The sequence below is a fragment of the Gymnogyps californianus genome, chromosome 12 (genome assembly GCF_018139145.2).
Source record: "Gymnogyps californianus isolate 813 chromosome 12, ASM1813914v2, whole genome shotgun sequence".
NCBI classification, from domain to species: domain Eukaryota; kingdom Metazoa; phylum Chordata; class Aves; order Accipitriformes; family Cathartidae; genus Gymnogyps; species Gymnogyps californianus.
Window position 1 is genome coordinate 19,445,054 of NC_059482.1, and position 17,421 is coordinate 19,462,474.

General features: G+C 39.2%; 1 long non-coding RNA gene across 2 annotated transcripts in view; it reads right to left on the reverse strand.

The window, feature by feature from the left end:
• Positions 1-17,421, reverse strand: part of LOC127021345 (uncharacterized) — a 148,963-nt gene that overhangs the window by 53,402 nt on the left and 78,140 nt on the right. The window contains exon 3 of one of the 2 annotated variants that reach the window (XR_007767199.1): positions 1,965-2,000. The exons of the other annotated variant lie outside the window; for it this stretch is intronic. This is a non-coding gene — a long non-coding RNA (uncharacterized LOC127021345). Of the gene's footprint in view, positions 1-1,964; positions 2,001-17,421 lie in introns of those variants that run through there. 2 annotated transcript variants of the gene reach the window in all.

Sequence of the window (17,421 nt, forward strand, 5' to 3'; positions counted from 1 at the left end):
GATCATGTTCTGCGCATTTTTGTAGAAGAGTAAACATCAGGACATGAAGACATTTTACATTATTTTCCAAGGAATGTTAGGACCAAGGACAATATTCTAATTAGCAATTTTAGAGTATGAAGGCCAGGATTAAAAATTATATTTGGGCTGCTTCCTTACTAAGAAATAGAGGCTTAAGCCACATGCATTAATTTCAATGTTAAACTATTCATTATAGAGCTAGATGATGAATTCTGCTTATTTTTGTTATTGCAGATAGACTATAAATAAGCCAACATTATCTCTTAACTTGTTTATGATTTATAATTATTTAATGAAATCAAGTACCAGCAGGAATCACTAATTATTAATCGGTGGTTGCTTGGCTGATGAATTCTCCGCATAGACACTGCTGTTCCCAAAAATCGTCTGAACCTAAATGTTCTCAGTGAAGGAGTTGTGACTAAATGGTTACTGGCAGCATCAAAAGGGAGAATCTATGGTTGATAAAGTCTTTAGTATAGTAAAGCAAAATAATGCCATGTTTAAACCTAAACAGAAAAATTTAACACTTGCTATTTCCTACGGCTCTTCAGTATGAAGCTAAGGAGTAAGCATCTAAAATGGCACGAGGAGAGCCAGGAGACAAGCGGTAAGTTCTGTTTTACCAGCAGCAATGTTTTGTGTTGGTTCTTTGGCTCACTTTTTGGTACTTCAACTGATTTAACAGTGAGCTTTCTCTTGCTATAAGGTTGATAACACATTCCCGAGCTGGGTCTGTCTTGCTCAGCGGACTGGAATGCTCCAGTACAGACCTGTGGAATAATTTCCTCAAGAGGAAGGTTCTTTTTTTGAGTAATCACAAATAAATAGATGATTACAATGCTTAGCCTTGAAATTTCAGGAATAGTCCATGTCTGAGATACTACCTGCAGCCATGTCATGGGGATTGCTGTAAAGGGGTTGAAGGATCCAAAGCAATTTGAGGAGCAAAACAGTCATAGTTAAAAAATCTTCATCCACCAGAAAATTAATGTGTTTAGATTCTTGGTGTCCAACACTCAGACAGCCAGACTGGGATGATCCAGAGACACGGTCTAAGCCCACCACTGCATACATTTACTATGCAGGAATGGTACGAAATGATTTGGATTGTTTTGCCCACATTATTTGAGCACTGACAACAGAGTTTGCAACAGGCCTCAATCAGGTGCATGACAAACAGCAAGCTGCAACTGTACAAATATGCTCTTTAACTGCTCTGTATAGCTTCAAAATATACAGCAAAGTCTACAGAAACAGGAGCTTAAAAGTTGGAGTATTTGGAGCACAACTCACTGGCCCACAGTCTTTGTTGCGTAAATCTGTGCTGACATGGATGCGTTTCTACCTTTATCTGCTGGTGAGGACTCTCATCTCCACAGTGAAAGAAGGTATTCTTATCCAGAAAGTATCACCAAAGTTAGGAAGGGGCTGAAAGGCAGTCAAATTCAGTACTAAGCAATATCTGTTTAAGCTCCATCAACAACACCCACATAAAAGCTGTTGTGCAGAAGCAAATAAGAAAAGTTGAATTCTTTGCCTAGTGTAATTCACTTCATTTATTGACTTTTTTCCCTTTCGTTTGTCAGTGGTTCTGAGATGCCTGGCATTCAGGATGATTTGTAATGTAAATTATATAATTGTACTTTCACATATTTTAACATCAAATGGAATGATTGACTACAGAATTTGAGCTGTCTACAGGTGGGGGTCAATTATCATCTGAATAATCACACTGCCACACAAGAATAGCATGGCCATGGAGTGTGACATATTTTTATCTCTATGCATTTCAATGAAGTCAGGCTGGTACATAAAAGGTTATCACCTAGGAAACATATTTTCCTAAGCACAAGTTAAACATGCAAGCAAGATCAGCATAGATATTCAATTTAGCCAGTCAACCCTAACCTATTAATATTTTAACAAAATCCAGTGAGGATAATTTTTTTTCTTTGATCCCATTTCATTTGAGCAGCCTGGAAAGGGAAGAAAAATTAAAAACAAAATAGTCAAGCATACAGAATGAGGTTATGTATTAAGTGGGCTATTTAATGTTTTTGGCATATTATAGCCCTAGGGAAAGTGTGGATGGATTTAACAATCAAGATCTGTGTTCCCTGGGCCCACAAAGTTCGAGAAACATAAAATAATCTATACTTCCGAGCTGACAAATCTTACCTGACACTCTGCTTCATCTCACTGGGACTCTGTAGCTCAGCATTAATCATATGTTACAGGGAGTAAAAAGAAAAGTAAATCACACTAAGCCAGAAAGTGAGATGGAAGGTCTTTGGGCAAAGCTTTTAATCAATAATATGTGGGATAATAACCAGGAGCTATTGTTTGAATCTTCAGATATGAAGAGGTAGCAATGCAAAACACAAAGCAACTACAAACTGCTGCCACTTCAAAGGGGTCTGATGCAAACAAAATCAGCTTGGTTTGCCCTAACCCCACCTTCCCCCCTTCCCAGTCCATTAGCAAAATTCTGTATTCATGGTTCACCAGTATTTTGATCTAACTCCAAAACTGCAATTAAAAGTGTCTATCTGATCCTAGAGATAGATTCAGAGGACGCAGTGGTATCATGTGCATTAATTTTTGGGTGTCTGAGATCCTTTGCTACCCATTGAGATTCAGAGAATGTTCCAAAAAAGGTCTTATTTCTCCTGTCAGACAATTCCCCTCTTTCCCTACTAGCTTCTCTTCATACAATTACTACTAAGACACAGAACAGGTATTATTTTGCCCTGAATTCCACCTCATTTCCAAGTACTACACCTACCCTCATGTCTGTGGCTTCCCTTCCCTCCACTCCTCCCCATACATTAATAAAAGGAAAAAAAAAGTTTTAGTTACTTGTCTACTAAACACTGAAAAATCCTTTAGTTTATGTGTTTCTTAGCTATTTAATTTAATTTGTGGTTTAAATCAGAATATGTGATCAGCTGGTAGAAGGCAGTATAACTAAACCAGTCTCTATGGGCTAAAGCCTCAGCCATGAAATACATGGCTGTGATTGATCTGACCTCCAGCTATTCATACAGCTCAGTTCATGACCTCTAACTTTCCTCACCCCTTCAATAATGTATGTAATAATATTTGGTTTGCTCAGTTATGAACAGGAGGTGGAGACGCTAGCCCTATCTCATACTTTTGCAATTATTATTATTATTTTAGGGGGTGGAGAGAGAGAGTTACAGCTCAGAGTGAAACCTAACCCAAATCCAGTTCAGGCTGTCCATTAATGCAAAACAGTTTGTGAATGGAGCTCCAGTAACTCCTCCACTGTTGCTCAGCAGGAGCTCAGCAACATACAGCTTGCATGACTATGGTACAAAAAAAAGTCTCACAACCATGAAAACATTCAGGGACCATTTTCACAAGCAACCCTATCAGTGAGGCAATATTTTTTTACCGCTGAGTGTGTGGCCACCTTCTCTTCCTTTTACTTTGTCTCTTTTTCGGAATACAAATACTTTTTTTCTCCCTTTACTTTTTTTTGTATATGAGTAAAATGAAAGATACTTAATAATGGTCCTGCTCTGCAACAAAAAAAGAGATTTTTCTGCTTTAGACACAGCAATATCTGTAGAGTTTATTTTTTAAATAGCGCTTTTGTTGAAGTCAGAAAAATCTTCCACTATTATCAACACATTTTAAGCTTTTCAACATTCTGAGAATTTCTCACTCAAAATAAATAAAACAATAACCTGAATTTTAAAAAAGTTTAAATTAATCAAATTATTTTTGAAGGATTAAGACAGACTGCTGGAAAAAACCTGTCTCCACTTTTAAGGATATTTGGTAGGCTCATCAGTGACACCTTCTATCTTTGTTTCAAAGCTCCCGGATCAGTTTCCACTCATTAAACCCAGTGAAAACAGAGACAGTCCCAGTGAATTCACACATGAAACCAGTTTAATGGCCTAATTAACCCACAACTTTTTATTAGTAATTAAAAATAATTTGTAACAAATTGTTTCTCTGATGGCTGTAGACTTTTTCTCTGCTCATTGTAAATTTATAAGAAAAATTAATCCACGTTTGCTACAGCATTGTCTAACAGATATTTTGGACTGTTTTATCACACCAGCACCTGCTGACTCACTGCAAATACTCCTCCGGAGTGTTTGTCACTCCCAGCGTGCATCTCCTTGACAAACTGCGGTGGTGACAGTCAAATAATCTCTGCGTCACTCTGGGGCCAGAGCAGATCCTGCTCACCGGGCAGGAGCACACCTCACTTCTCGGCATTAGCAAAAGGAAAGGCGCCCTTTCTCCACCCTCCGGGAATCCCTCATGTGCTGCCATTTCTGCTTTTTGGCCAGGTAGGTGGACCATTGCTATATATCCACAAATGCAGACACACACTTTCCTGGAGTTTGATTTTCCAGGTAACACCAAACCAGAAAGAGCAGCGATCCTCTGCGAGGAGTCATCGCTGGCCTTGGCTGGTGTCAGGCCTTCTCCATGTGGCCTCACCACCATGTGGCACAGACTTTAGTGTCTTTTCAGTTCCTGCAACACTAGACAAATTTCCAATTCCCTTGCATGCAGCTGACACAGCTCTTCCTGAGACCCAAGCTCAGGAAGGATTTGCGTCCTATACATTTTATTGTTCTTCCGTAAAATAAGGATAAAAATCTCCTTCAAGTGTTTTTCTACTGATGGTAAGCAAAGAGAATTTGTATGCACCCTGACATTACCAAGTAGAACATTAATTTTATGAATTTTAGTAAATTATCATGAGACATGAAGATGTCAAAGATGTTGTGGCAATTCAGAAGCCTCCATTTTTCAACAGAACTTGCACAGCATCACCCACAGTGATTGCTTACGTGTCTGCTCTTACCCCAAATGGTGACCCACCTTTTTCATTTCCTGCGGCTTTAACTGCAGAGTAAGTGACAGGCTGGAGATGATACAGTAATTCCTGCAGTAATTTATTAATACCTGCAGACATTGATCTGCCCATGCTGCTTTATGCGATGGGATGTTGTGGGGTGACACCAGGGCAGGCACCCTCCTGCACATGGCCCTTCCAGACACCTGCCCAGGCAGCCCGGCACACAGGCTTTGCCGGGCTGCAGTCACCCTCTGTGAGCATCGCCAAAGCATTACTATTGCTAACAGGTTTTTTTAAAGACTATGCAAAAATGATACTTTTGAAAACAAACAGCAAAAGTGGCCACTTCTCCCTCTCTTGTATTTGTACATGTTCTACAGTGGTTCCTATTATAGAGTCAGCATTTGTTAACAGGTCCTTACAGAAGTCTCCTTTAAAAAAGGAGCCATCATTCTCTGATGCTACATTATATTGAGAGCTGGCATTTTCATGATGACTACTATATATTCAAAGCCACCATTTCTTAATTGGCTAATAGATATCACTCCCCTGCAGCCTTAGTCTCATTTGTAAGAACTCCAGTCTGCAATGAACCAGTCAGGAAAGCGCATACGGGCTGTGGATGCAGTCAGAAAACTCATCAAGGTTTTCTGCCAGTTTTTATTCTACATAAAGGAATATCTAAACCCACTAATGTCTCTGAAACCAGAATGAACTGCTTACAATGAATAGATATGAAAAAAATCAGTTTCTTTACAACACAATAGGCTTTTGTATATCCTTTGAGGAAAGTGATAGTGCTGTCTGAATTTAGGCTCAGTGAAATGCTGAAACGGTTAAATTTAATGGTGTTTCCTGTTCTAATCTCTACAGAACTGGACTTAGTAAAGACTAATGACCAACCCTTTGAACCTCCAAGTCTCCTAAGGTTTAATTTGTTATTTCTGAGGAGAAAAAAAAGCATGAATAAATAATGAGAATAAGGGACACAGCGACCAGAGACAATTCACCAGTGTCATTTACATATACAGCAGGGTTCCCAATTCCTAGAATTACTCATTACCACAATACAGAAAAAATTAACCCAAGTCCAGGATGACAGCTAAAATCAAGGGCTACTCTATTCCAAAGTTATCTTGAAAGGTTCACAATATTCTCTGATACTATTTAAACTCTGTAACATTTGGAACATGGAGAGTTAACACAGACTGGAGAAACCAACACAAGTACTTAAGCCTGTAGTGTGTTATGAGTCAAAATTCACTTGGTTAAAAAGAAAGGAAAAGAAATAGCTGGACAAAATAACCTGTAATATTTTTCAGAAAATACCTATTTGCAGGAAATAAAACTTTTACAAGAACATACCAGTTCTGACAATCCCTTCTGCAGGAGAGTTTTGTTAGGTGTTCAACTGAATTTCTTTTTTCAAACCTAGAAAGCACAGCACTGTTGTAGCAGTTAAAACAATTATTCAAAGCGTGACAAATCTGGTTTTAAGTCCTTGATTCAGACCAGGGACTTCAACCTGGATCTTTCCCATCTTACACAACTGCACCAGCAATTAGGTTTTTGCTTATTCTGGGCTGGATTTTTGCATCTCTTTTTGTTTTTATTATATTTTTATTATATATTTTTGTTTCACCCTTATAAGCAATTTTTGCTAGAGCAAAATTGTTTGAAGATGGAAAAAGCATTTTGCAGGAAGAGCGAGCAGTGCAGTAAATGCAGTGCTAGAGCTTATTTTGCTTTTATTTAAACACTTTGTGAGGCAGTGAAAAACCAGAAAATTACAATAGTGTTGTAGGAAAAAGGCTTTGCTCACAAAGCAAATTTTCTTCCTGAAGAACAGTTTATTGCAATGTAGAAAGATCACTAATTGGATTTACGACAGGCAAGCAGTGATGGTAAAAAGGAATAATGTGAACAGAGAAAAATAAATGCATATTAAATCTTACAGACACCTACACAGTTCCTGTGCTTTCCTGAAGAGGTACCAAGTACCCAGTGTTTCCAGATTTCTGTCGATTATTCATTTATTCGGCAAAAAAGAGAAGGAATGTGGTTATATGTGAAGTAAATAACCACACAGAATTGTCTACAATCAGCAGAAAGGCTTATCTAAGCTAATATGGAGATTGCCGTGTTAAGCTCTAGAATACATAGCCGATGGAGACAAGAAATGCATTGTGCTAATGTGTCGTACTGACTTTTCTGGAGCTTAAGCATATGCTGAACTGCTTTGCTGAACCAGGTGAAATGAAGGATGTGAGCAATCCCTAATTGAAATACTTGAGCAATTTTAACAAGGCTCTCTTTAGACAGTATTCTGCAAATCTGGTATTTATTTGCCTCGCATACCGAGTCATCTATACATTTTACCCTCCTTTATACACTCTGGCAGAACTGCATCACCTTCTAAAATTTAGCTTTTCATTTTGAGGGTTGCTGTATTTTTACTGTTCAACACAGGGCTGAATGAACAGCACAGTCAGAGTAGTTCTGTATTATCTTGAGTTGCAGTGTAACCTATCTAATCTTGGCAGGCATAAATGTTTTAAAACATAGCTGAAATTCTGCAAAGAGTGCTACTGAAAGAGTGTGACTGCAATAGTCACCTCGAAATCCTGCACTTATTTCTCACTTTCATTTGGTGTCATAAAAGACCTCAGCATCAATCATTAACAAGCTATTAACACATGCAGCTGATAAAAGTGTTCAAAGTCTGGTCAATAACAATGATGGAAATTCCTGTTTTACAGCTGGTTTAATCTAAGTCTACGGAGCCCATGCCGGTTATTTTCTTGGCTAAAAAGCGCTTCTCGGTTCTTTTGCTTTCATCTCTGCCTGTGTAACATGCACAGAGGCTGTGTTTTCTCATCTCAGCCCTGCAAAACTAGCCATTTCCCTCTGCTGCCTTTCCCCCTTATTCTTAACAGCAGTTTGCAAGCGAACGGAGCCAGGAAACTATTTCCTTCAAATGCCACATGATTTTAATACGTTATTACCTTGTAGCGAAGGTGCTATCAAAGGAACGAGAAATCTCAGCTCAATTTGCAATTTGTAAACACAATAAAATAATGCTTATTAACAATATTGAACAAACAGGCTGTAATTTAGACAGCATCCTTCTAATGTGTTTCCTTCCAATTCTCTAAATTGTACCAAAACTCAGCCACGCTTCTCAAATGAATAAAGCCAGAAACAGCTTTGGCTACCTGAACAAATATTCGCTTATATTTAGCATTTTGTAATTCCCTGGTTTTGATCACTCATTTTGTTAAATAAAATCTCTGATGTCATGAAACCTGAACAGCTGCTCAATTAGCTTATTACTCTGTGTGTTACAAATGTCACTCCGGCTTTTGTGTGTGTGTGTGTGTTACTGATGATTTTGTCATTGCCCCCCACTGCTAGTAACACTTGTCAATAATTGTATTTACTTGGCAATAGTTTCTTGCCCCTATGGAAAGGAATTTAAGGATAGAATATATAGAGAATGACATCACAAACAAAACACAGGCTCAGAAAAACATGAAAACACCTAGCCTCCATCTGCTCAAGTGTGATACACTTCAGAGCTTCCATTTCACATGTAAAATAGAATATGATTTATTATTTATACCTAGTTGGTGCAATCCTTCTTGAAGAAAAAAAATTCTTTGATGAAACACTGGCTTTATGTTATCATAAAACTATTGAGAAAATCACAGAACATTTGGCAATTTACCTCTACTACAGCATCTTTGAAGTTTGGATATTTATATTTTATGCACTTTTCAAATAAACTGTACTGCTGAACACAAACACAAAAAAGCCTAAGTGTGAGTCAACGCTGAAATGTAATTACAGCATTAGCAGCAGTAAACTACTGCAGATATTTACAGACCTCCAGGTAACAGCTAAGGCCCAGTTCTAATAAGATTTTAAATATTCTGTGTAGTGTGGAATTTATACATTTTCCTTGATTTATTTAAAATCTGTAACACATGAAAAAAAAATCAAAGAACAAAGGCAGAAGCAACGCAGCTCCTAGATTCTGCAGAACCACCATTCTTGCTTATAGCTGTGGTGCTTTTTAGTAACAAAATTACAGATTTTTGAGAGCATACCTGGGAGCTGATTCTGCATCCCACATACCTGTGAATCACCTCAATGAGTAGCAGTGATTATGTGTAATAGGGTGAAATTCACTTCTGAATAAAATAATCTTTAAAAGGTTTAAATTAGACTTCTGCTGGGTCACAGGCTGAGACTGCACAGAAATGAGTGACTTCTGTGAAAAGCCATTTCAAATCTACAGGGTTATTTATTAACATAAAATACATACAATCAAGGAGCAAATGGGGATGTAGGGTGTTGAAATCTGCAAGGATCAACCTCTTGATCATATAGGAAAGCCACATGATCCTTTACTTAAATTCTGTAATTTTCAAAGCACCTGTCCTGTGATGTCTCAGTTACAATCCTGGCTGCTGTGCTCCAACAGGCACAGAAGTCAGAGCGGTTTGTCTTTGCTCTGACAGGTTCATCGACATACTACAACTGAGAGAAATACTGCACTCCTACTTTATTTTCAGTCCATTTACTAACAAAATGCATGACTCTGGTGTGATACATTTCATGCCACTGGCTAATTTCTAAGGCTGTGCTGAGGGGTAAGCAGAACTTTAAGGACCAGACTGGAGTGATTCTCAAATATCTTTCCTTTTGCTTGTGACAGAACTAGTCAGAAGAGCTATTTGAAAAATGTCAAAATATTGTGGGTTGGTTGGTTTGATGAAAAGTGTTATTTTCATACAAATGGCACTTTTGAAAAGCATCAATTAAATTTCCTTTAGTGAACTGGCAGATTTGTGACGATGCTGAGACATCACCTTTTAATATACTCGTAGAATGAAGAGATTTGAATTTGCTTCCTTTCCTAACTGCCCAAAATAAATTATATATTTGCAGTGAAGAAAACAAATACAAAATGAAAAAGGTCAAACGCAAAATTCAAAAGCTTTTTAAATGTGACTTTACAGGATTTTTTTTTTTTTTTTTTTTTTTTTTTTTTTTAAAACTTCAGACTTGGGCGGGGGGGGGGCGAATTTAAAAAGTGGATCTTATGCAACTTCACTCAACCGGGCAGAGATGCACTCCACTCCTTGTTTATCAAGAGGCACAATTCAGTCCAAAGCGGGGGTGAGGACAACGCGAGGTACAGGCCCGTTTCCTTCCACAGCCGGCTGTGGCGAAGGCCCGGCTGCAGGCTGTGCTCCCGAAGGCGTGTTACCTCCGAGGCTGCTGCGAGGCTCTGGGCTGTGTGCCATCAGCACAATCGAGCTGAAAATGATTACATTCCATCGAAATTGTAGTTTGTTCATATTTTACAAAAACATCTCTTTATTGCTACAAGGAGTTGGGTAGTAGCATACAAATTCCTGCTACATCTGGCTGGACTTTGATTTTACCATATGGATCCCAACCCTCCTGTATGGGATGAGGTTTCCAAAGGGTCCTAGAGGACCCAGGCACCCAAATACTGTTGATGCTCAGTGGCATCTGTGAGCCAGGTCATGACAAGCGATCAAATTAGGGTGTCCTAAGAATTTTTTACTCTTCATTTGGAAGCTGCTACCTGCTCAGCTGGGAGACTGCTTTTCAGGATCTCCTAGTCCATTGCTACATGAAGTAAAACAGATTCACAAGTGCTTTCATTATGCTTTGAAATCTCATCCACAGTGCAAACTACTACAGTCCCTGCAAAATTGGTGAAACTCCTCAGAGTTGTAATAACCTAGCAGTATTAAGTGTTATAAGGCCAGCCAGTCTGGAAAATGAGAAGGCGAGTAACTCTCATAACAAAGAATTTTACACAAAACCTTTGCAAGTGTTTCAGCTTTTGCTTTGTGAGTCAGCACGCTCACTTACATAAAGATTGAAGACCACAACAGGAGCCTTCCTCTCCAGATGAGAAGTCTTTGCAGCAAGGTACAGAAGCGATCCATTGCCTGGTGAAATTGTGATGTTCAAAAATAAGCAAAAGCAATGCCGAATTCGTTAATTTGATGGGCAGCATTACAAGAGGAAAGAGATTGCATATGAAAATGCTGCGGCTTCTCCTCCTTTTTTAAGTTTTAAAATATTAAACCCATCATTCACGCACTTGCAGCTGTTCCACCAAATGTTTCAGCCTTACAGAGCAGCAGCTTCTGGAGCACACCGGGGACGGCCACAGCCGCAGCACCTGTACCTGGGCAGGCCACCACCTCCTGCGGGGCGGACATCTGCGGGGCGATGACAGTCCTGGAGGCTGATGTCTTCATGGGAGATCAAAGGAATTCTTGAGGGGTCAGGAGAGGATGACATGAGGGTCGGACAGCCGTACTGCTTGAGAGCCTTTCAGGCAGGTGATCCACTTACACTGTCATTTTTGGTCTATGTCAAGCAAGCATTTTTTCTTTATAAAGTGGCTCAGGCTCAAAACATGCCTTCACATTACACTGGCAGCTTTTAGCTGAGTGCGTGACGGCTGGGTTTTTATGTAAACAGGATCTGCAAGAACTATGAAAGGAGGCAATGTGCTCCCATTGGTGGGCAACGGCTTCAGAAGCTTTGCAAGGGGGTGTATTTGTTTACAGGTGATTATTCCTCTATAAAGCAAGAATTTATTGATTGATTGAAAGGACCTAAGTCCTAAAGGAATTGTCTGAAATTACTCATTTCAGTACAAACTGCAAGGATTTTCTCAGACTCCCTATGCATTTCATACTGAAGATTTAGTTTTAGTGACAATTCTTCAAGGCCTTTTTTGCTCACCCCTCTATAAAAAGTCGGTCTTGGTTGAGTATGACATCTCCACCAAAAAAATGTTGCCAATTCACTACCTTCTAATCCAGGTAAACCTCAGCCAAGTCAAGCTAATGGAAACCTGTCATACAACCTTGCAGTTTACTGCATGCAAAGTCTGGTCCTGTCCAGCCTCCGCTACTTCGCTTCCAGAGAAAGGAGTTCATAAATGCCTTCTGAATTAACCTTTTGAATCTACCTGCAATCATGCTCGAGACCTAGGGTTTTTTAGCAAGTTTTTGAAAAGCCAACCAAAACCACCATTAACTTTAAAACACTATGACAACATTAACAACTAAGACAACTTTTGGAGAGCACATGGTCATTATTTCAATATTGTTTGTATTTATATTTCATGGAGAAGGTAGCTTTCAACATTACAAAATTGCGGGGCGGGAGGCGGGAGGGCAGGAGTGGGCTTTAAAATCACTGTCCTCTTCAAAGGTTTCATGGTTTCAGCTTCCTGAGAACTTGCCGTTGCTATTCAGAGATGTGCAAAACTTTCATATGGGAACTCTAAACCAGGAAAAGCTCATTTAGTTCAATTTAGATGCAATTTTAATTGAACCTGGGCTGATTTATGCTTTCAAGTAGAAGTCATAAAGAACTCATCAGTTGCAACACAATTTCTTTTTGACAATTACCATCTCCATCTTTCATTTCTCTTCCTGCTCTGCTCAGCTGGTTTGTGTGGTCTTTTGGGATCTTAAAACAGAACCAAAGTCATGGGGAAATAAACGCAGCAGTTACTTTAGTTGAGGTTGCCAGCCCTGCTCTGAGACCTTACCAGGAATTTTTAAAAAAGCTAGGTAGCCTACTGTGCATCAGGAAGAGAGAGCTTAGAGTTACGTACCTGAACACTTGGAACTTAAAAGAGATTTTATTCAGGTGAAGAAGAGAGCTGCATTTCTGCCATTTACTTCGTTTCAAAATAAATCCACTATCCAGGGTAAAAATGTAATTTTTCTTATACTGCTAAAAGCAAAGCGACATCTGAAAAATATTACTAGCCAAAGGCTAGATTCTTTAAATATTTTGTGAGAGCTAATACTATTATGGTTACTTATGTGAGTATTCTTGTCACAAGGGTGACAAGTTTAACTTGCCCAGATGCATTTCAGGGGACCTCTCTGCTAACAGTCACACAAGACAAAAGCTAAAGCACAAAACCTGGTCTCTCACATCTCCAGCTTTCATTGATTTTAAATGGGTGCACGTGCCACTGGAGACAGGATTTGCCCCTAGCTGAGGACAACTATAACCCATACACTAAGATGCTTAAATCATTTAGATCTTGAGTTTAAGCAGCCTCTTCTATCCACACAGATCCATGCTGCTTTATCAGCTCGTTGCCGCTTATTTCAAGATTGTAATTTCAAAGAACATGAGTTCTCCTTTGTACCCATTCCAATGTCTCTAATTTTTTACATTACCTTCTTTGCTTTCATTTTATCCTCCACCTACACTCTACCTGGCAAGTTCTGTGACACAAACACCCAGCTAGAGCTGATTTCATATGCTCGGACAGGGAAACAAAATATTACCACCCGTACCCCCCCCCCCAAAAACAATCTGAGAAACATAGGGCCTGCATAAGCAAAGACAACTGATCTAACTCAGTCCTTCTGATGCTAATCTTACTGCAAATAATATGCGGGGTACATGAGAAAATGTCAAATCCACGCTACCTCACAGTTGCTGGCTTTCACTCCAACTTGAAACTAATCCAAGGAAAAAATACAAGGGAAAGGCTGAAGGTTCGATCATTATTTAGAAAGTTTAAAAGAAATAAAACCGTAGCTCCCTTGAAACTATGTTAGACAAATAATCTCACAAACTCCCAAAATAGTATCAGTGTCTACGGCTATTAAAGTTTATAGGTGCACAAAGAATGCAATTAAAACAGGTTATATTGAAATCAAATAATTCCTTCTAATTAAAATGTAGATAAATACCTTATACAACATGGAATGTTCCATATAATTATTCCTCAAAACTAGAATTTTGTGATTAATAAAATAAATCTAGACTTTCACTGAAAAAGAAACATTTCTGAAATGCATCAGACTTGCATCCAAACATCTTGTCAGAGCAAAGTTATCGGTGTTTTTAACACAATCCTATTCCACAGGAGTTAAAGTGAGTGTCTCCGTTAAAAAAAATCATAGCACATAAAACACTTCAGTTTTAGCATCAAAGATGTGTTTACTGCAAGAAGAGAACTGTAAGGGAAATGAAATGGTGAAAAGGGTTGCAACAGTTTTAAGGATTTATTTTTAGAACTTTTACATTGGAGACCTACTAACCATGAAGTCTAGTTTTCATACACAGCACACATTCAGTGTTTCATCTCCTCTGCCAACTGGATGTTGCTGCATGTTTCCAATCCCTACAAAGTTTTATGAAGGCAAAATGAACTTTACATGACTGCTCTCCTCTGCTTTCCTTTCCTTGTCGGGTCCCATCCTGCCAAATCCCCCGAGCCCACCAACAGCTACCAACTGTGGGGAACACGGGTGCTGCATGCTCCCGCCCCAGCATCCCGCCTGCAGGAGCTCTCAGCACCCGGTGCCGCTCGCAGGGCAGTGAGCACGGCTCCCTAACGTGCACAGGATGAGGCCCTTAATCACTAACAGTTCCTCTGGAAACTCTAGCAGAGATAAAAAGTACAAAGACACTGTTGGTTCCAGTCTCCTTATTGAATTTTCATTGCTCCTTTTATTGTAACTATGAATTCAGTCCATAATGTCACGTGTTCTTTGTTCTCCAGCCTGACATACATTTTAATACCCAGCACAATATCTATGCAAAGACTAAGTGTGTTCATGTGTAGGAGCGTTAACACTTCACTACAAACATGGTTATAGTTATAGATTAAAAGCAACACTTTCAGTGATTCTGCAGCTTAATATTTCCAACTCCCATCTCCTTCTGAAGGTCCTCCTCCCCTCCTCTCCCCCCCTACAAAAATCTCCACACAAGAAATGCTGAGCATACAAATTATGTCACTGACATCTGGAAAGAGACATGACTACCCGAGTAAAAAATAAACCCAACAGAGGTCATGGCTTTAACAGACTGTCGCTCTATATTTAAACTGATTGATTCATACAAAGACATAATTATAGAGAACATTGGAATCAGCAGCTCCCAGCACTCAGGATTGCAGGCACAATCGTGTTTACAGGAAATATATTTTAAAGACTACGTCTGGCATAAGCTAATTGATACACTCAATATTATGATACACAATAATTTAAACTTAAAATGTGAATAATGTCTACTTATTTTCCTACCCAGATAGTAACAACTTTCTTTCAACTATACATGATCATGTATCATTTTTCAGGATATTCTTTGCATAAAATCTATTGGTTATGCAAATAAAAGGCTTTGGAGAATAATGTACAGTAACTAATTTGTATAATCAGTTTCCCTCAATTCAGCGTGATAATGATATGTAAAGCACATCACTACAGACTGTCTGTGAAATGAATTCTGTCTTAATATGCTAGTCAACTAGCCACTCGACCTTTGCACAGGCTCACTGTAAGAAGAGCAGAAAAACCCACACACATTCTTTCAATTTCTAAAGGGAAATTTGACTCTAGCCATAGAACAAAGAAAGAAGAAATAGAAGTAAAAGAAAATCAAAGAAAAAGTGATTTGGATTCAAGGGGATCAGATGTTTCATTTATTGCAGGTTGGAGACCTTCAATCAGTCAAATGAAAGACACATTTGTATTAAAATACCTACAAGGCAGAGAGAAAGCCTTGATCAGGTGTATTAGATTTAAGTTACAGCTCTCTTGCTGAGAGATGTGAACCTACCTTCCAGTCTATCTGTTCTCAATATTGAAGGTTTTCTGTGTTACAAACATTAGATGAAAGGTAGCTTGCTTGCCTTCCCACGTATCTGCTGGATATTAACTGTACATTTGAAGCATACACTACAAGGAGATGTGAACTTAGTGTGCACCACAAACAGTCACCCATAGAAAGGGATGTTGAAACCACGTCAGGGATGTGACACGAACTGCAGCGGGGAGGCTGGCCAGCAAAGAGGCCGCAGCTCCACTGGTCACTAAAAGCACAGTGTTTCCGACGGTAAACCTCCTCTTTCCTTTAGTGGGAAATGCGTAATTTGTACTGTGACAGGGCTGTGAGCCCTGTTACACAGGTGGAAAAAGCAACACCATGACAAGAGCCCCTGCCCTGGTTCCTGCTGTGTGAGGACAACAGTGTTTGGCTTGACTTCTCATTACATATTGTGCAGGTGGTAACAAGCCAAGTCCTGACTTCATTCCTCACTTTTCACACCATCCGTTCCTCACAAAAAGTCCTTGAACCCACTGTGCTTGCCCAGACACACGGAAGAGCATTGAGCCTGGTGGCAGAGGTCAGGTCTTCTACACCTGCAGTCCCAGGATGATAGTTTTGTTTAGTTTGTCTGGAGGAGGGTCCCGAAGTGCTTTATAAATTGATTACCATTGCTTGTAAAATACTGGACCAACATTATTAAAAAATATTTTATCTTATTAATGGGTACTGCTCAGAGTAATTATTGTTTTTGATTAAACCTTGGCGAAGATCAGTTAGGTCCAGAGCAAATTTTCTGCAGAGAGACAGAGGCTCCGTTACTGCTGGTTACATCACTCATCTTGATTTGGGAAACCCAAGTCCAACCCTTGCTCTGACTTACCCAGAGCAAGGATTTAAACCGGGATCCCTCCTAGCAGTGTCAACAATTCCTGTCACTGCGGCACTGCCTCTCCTGGCAGGGCAGCATCATCTCTCTTTTATTTTGTCCCAATATTATGGACTTAGAAAGACCACGTACACTGGAAAAATTGTCCCTTAGCCTGCCGTGAGCTCGCACAGACCCTGTACGCTGGCATGCTAACAACCAGGACTTATTGCCAGAGCGGATTTGCACATAAGCTTCAGACCCAAGTATTGGTCATCTCAACCCAAAGACAAGTTCTTTCTGCCATTACACAGAGCATTTCAGTAATTTAATAATGAGATTAATCCCATAGGTGCCTAAACTAGGTCCTTTGGCAAGAGAAACACATTACACAAATAAATTACAAGTTTGAGAGAGACTGTTTCACTGGGAAGCCTACTTCCGCACGTTGTTTCTCAAGCTTCACCCTGATGTACAACTATTGCATTCCAGAAAGTAAAACACCAATTTTAAATATTAGCTTCTGATATCCAACTGCCTTTCTAAACAAGCCACTATAACTCTGATCTCTGCTTTCATGTATGCATATCTGCAAATACTGCATAGTGGTATGAAAATTTTAAAGCCATCCTGCTTGTTAAATAAAATCTCTGTCATTGTAAAGTTTAGCTGATCTTTTCATTTATATACCCATAAATTCTCCATCAGTCCAGAAGAGGGGTTATTTTTCTTTTATTTCCTTATTTTTAATATTTTCTTTTGAAATAAAAATAAACATCCCCCCAATAACATTCAAATAATGCAGCATATCAGTGATATGTAGTCTCTGTTTTGGAGCTGGTCAAAGGGTGAACAGGCACAAATAGAGGACTTGAATAAAGTTTCTTTTCCTTTTATTACAGCTATATTTTTTGGGATTAAACAGGGGACCTATAACAGTACAACTTCCACGGCTGAATGGGGGAAATCTACACAGATATTTGTATCCTCCTTACGTATGATAACACATCATAAAATTTTCACAAGTGGA